This window comes from Miscanthus floridulus, chromosome 9 (assembly GCF_019320115.1).
Source record: "Miscanthus floridulus cultivar M001 chromosome 9, ASM1932011v1, whole genome shotgun sequence".
Taxonomy (NCBI): Eukaryota; Viridiplantae; Streptophyta; class Magnoliopsida; order Poales; family Poaceae; genus Miscanthus; species Miscanthus floridulus.
In genome coordinates, this window is record NC_089588.1 from 66,227,482 (window position 1) to 66,231,300 (window position 3,819).

Here is a 3,819-nt window from a genome sequence, read left to right on the forward strand (position 1 = left end):
TTCATGGTACTCGACGGACTACCGGGTTTATATGGGCTCAAGTATGATAGTGCGACTGCTTGCGGGCTGCCATTGTACTTGTGCTCTTATAAATTGGACGCTTTTGTTACAGCTAGCATTAGAGCAAGATTTAACATTAATTGCCATATGTATATTTTAAACAAAGGTTTTTGTTTTCCAAAACCAGTTTTGGCAACTTATAGCTATATATATAGGTGTTTGACTCTAAAGTGTGTCAGTGATCACTTCCCTTATGCCTAGTTAAGGATCTCAGGTGGCTAAATAAGTACTAACATGGGGGTTTTATTTTCGTCATCCATACGTGTAACACCTCGGGTGTTTTAAATACTAAAACTTGCCATGTCATCATATGCATTGTACACCATTTCATATTAGTGGAAATTTTGATGTGCATTCACTAAAACAAGCTTACCTTTATGTTGTATGTGTTGAATTGTATTGTTTGAATCAAGTTCAAAGTTTTGTTTGGATTTGAATTTTCAAAAACTCTAATTTCAGCATTTAAGTTTGCTCTGGAAAACCCATTTCAAAATCTAAGCACATTTTGGGTTTGAGTCTAAAAGCAAAAGTGTAGAGCTTGTCAAGTTATACAAAGTTTGTTTTTGGAGTTTTCAAAGTTGCTATGTAAAATTTGAAGTAATTTGAAAAGGCGTAAATTCTTGAAATGTCCCCTTTTTTAATTTAAACTTGCATTTCAAAATGTATACATAATTTGGGTTTGGTTATAAAAGAAAAGTTGTAGAACTTTGAATTTTGAACAACTTTTATTTTTGGAGATTTTTGAGTTATAACATAAATTTGGGAGTAATTTGGGTTTTAAATTGAGTGGTAATTTTGTAAATAAGTTGAACAGTGACCGTGGAAGCCACCTCACCGCCGGCGATCTTCTTCTGGGTTCCAGGCGTGGTTGTGGCCGTCTTCGGCTTCGCACTGGCACGGGGAAGGCTCCTGCTTGGCTTCCTTTTGCTTCTAAGCTGCGTTATAAGGCCTTCGTCGTCGTTGTTCTTCGCCGTTTCTCCTCCTCTGTTTTCCCATCGCCACCGCCGCTGCTCCGTTGAGCTGTGCCGTCGCCGTCGCACGTTCCCATCCCTAGCAAAGCTTGCCATAGCTCCGCTTGTTCCTTGCGCACTCAGTTGACCCACCCTTGAAGCCTGACTCAGCCTGGAAATGTCGCTTGGTGCCTTTCTTCCTCGCGACCGGCAGTGTCACCGGTGATCCCGCTTCACCGTGGCCAGAGCTCTGTGGTGAGCCTCTGACCTTGTGAAGTCTTGCTTCAGCTTCGCCATGATGTTGTGGTGCTTTGTGCCTGATTGATTAACCATTTTGTCCACCGCAGTCGCCGGATCACTACCACCGACGACCGTTGCTCCGCCGTGGTTGCTGTGCACGCCAACCTGCCTTTCTGTTCCTCCTCCGGCTCGGCTATCGACTCCAACGCGTTCGGGGTGAGCTCCTGGTGCTTCCTATTCCATTTATTTAACCGCTACCAGTTTTGTTTTGCCGGCGTAGTGTAGCCGCTTCGCCGTGTCCGCCATGGCCGGCGTCGAGCTCGGTTTGAGCTGTTATCGATGCAATCTGTGACACCAGTAGATGCGCCTTGTCGTGGTGATCACAGTGGTACCTTTGCCATCGCCGTTGGTCTCACTAGCGGTGACAAATCACCGGTCAGCGCCGTCGTCACCGTGGTCAATGCGGGAGGTAGGGGATGACAGGTGGGGTCAAGGTGTCAGTGACTCAGTGTTGAAAATGGATTTTTCTATTTTGCAGATTTTAATGAATAGTGATAGTTTTTGTTATTTTTGTGTAGAATTATTTAGAGCTCCAAAAATTATGAAAATTTTTGTGTGACCTCTCTATGATGTATATTATTTAGGAAAAATATTAAATATTGATTTTCGGTACATTTTGGATGTAATACAAATTGCTGAATTAATTAATAAATAAGTTTCCATGATTTTTCTAGGCTTTATTAATTACCCAAAAATTATGAAAATTGTTTTGACACTTAGTTATCATGTGATGAAGCTTTCAAAAAATTTTGAGCTCAATTAGAGCAAGTTGATTTATTTCATAATTTTCAATTAAATAATTAATTCATAAAAGCAAATAGTAACCTTTAATGATTTAGGTTTTTGTTTGAATTTTTGGATTGAGTGATGACCTTGGGTCATTAGTTGGTAATGATCCTTGGCAATTGAAATGAGTGTTATGAAAAAGGTTTAGTTAGCCTTGACTTGTAACTGTACTGCGAAGGAAAGTTGCATTCAAGTTTTTAACTTTCGCATCCATCATCAAGCATCATGTTTTGTATCCCGCATCATGTTAAACATGGCATTGTACTATGTGTAGTGAACGAAGGTGAACACGTGGTAGTTAATCAAGTTGTGGAGGAAGTTAATCCATCTGTTGAGGTCGGATTTGATAATTGTGGAACGTCTCAGGAACTTGACTTTTCCGTGAACCAAGGCAAGCCCCGAATGCATTTAAACCTACCTTGTGTTTTGTAAATTTCTATCGCTTTTGCTTTTATATACTGCATTAAGTGATTAGGAGTCAAGAGGAAACCTAATTGGTGCATTACCAACCTTGTTTTTCCATATCTACCTTGTTACCAGTTTTAATTCGTAATACTTAGTTATGCTTAGCCATGCATAGACAGATAAAGGTCAGGTGATTACTGGTCACCTGTGTGCTATAAAGAGGTTTTTGGTTATGGTCGGTTATTCATGTTGTCATGAGGTATGAGCATGTGGAGTGGCTACTCGCACACTAGGAGTGGAGAGATGGTGAGAATAGCATGTACCCACGTGGCAATGGGCTGGATTGGTGGAGTATTGTATTCTTGGGTGGCGCGGACCCGTTCTTGTTTTAGGGGACCTGAGGGTAGGTTGGTATATGTAGGTTAGGGACCTACATATGTCGTGTGGTCTGGAATTCCCAGCTGGGTTTAATCGGTTCGAATCGTCATTGCTCCTCGGTTATGGAGACTCAACTCTCTGTTCATCATCGTAGTTAATAACTGGAACTTGAGTAAGGATTAAGAAAGTGTTGGATATGAAGTTTCATGATCTCATTACGGATCATGTCAGCTTTGTATATGATCTTTTTGAAGATAAAAATGTTGATATAAAGAATCTTGTTAGAGAGCTTTTTATGCAAAAGAACTTTGATTATTGCTAAAGCCATACCTTGAGTCCCTGAGCCTGCATTCCTGAGTCTTCTCAGTTTTTATTCCGTTTAAGTCTTGTTGAGTACTTTTGTATTTAGGGTTCGTTGACCCTTGTTGCAGGTGAGCCTCATGAGCAGGTCTGTTGTGGACCTTGCTGCATGACTGTTGTTCTGGTCGATGATGATAAGTGAATGTGTGATCCTTGGGCCGGATACTTATATTGTGTGTTTGTATTATGTGGGTCCTATAATTTAGGAGGTTCTGCCACAATACGGCATGCTATTATATGGATGCCATTCACTTGAGTGGTAATGTATGGATCAAATGCCTCTACGCCCGAGGTAAGATGATGAGTGGTATGACCGCAAGATGCTAAGGGGAGAGGTAGCTTTGATACTAAAGTATATATATACACTAAGGTATTTAATTGGGGGTTAGCTTTGATACGGCTGCATATGCATATTTATATGTGTGTATGGGACGTATTTACTTTCAAGTAGCTTTGATACGAAAGTATATATATATATATATATATATATATATATATATATATATATATATGGAAGTATTTAGTATTCAACCTAGAGCCCATATTTTCATTTCTGTTTTTATATAATTATGGGGTTGGG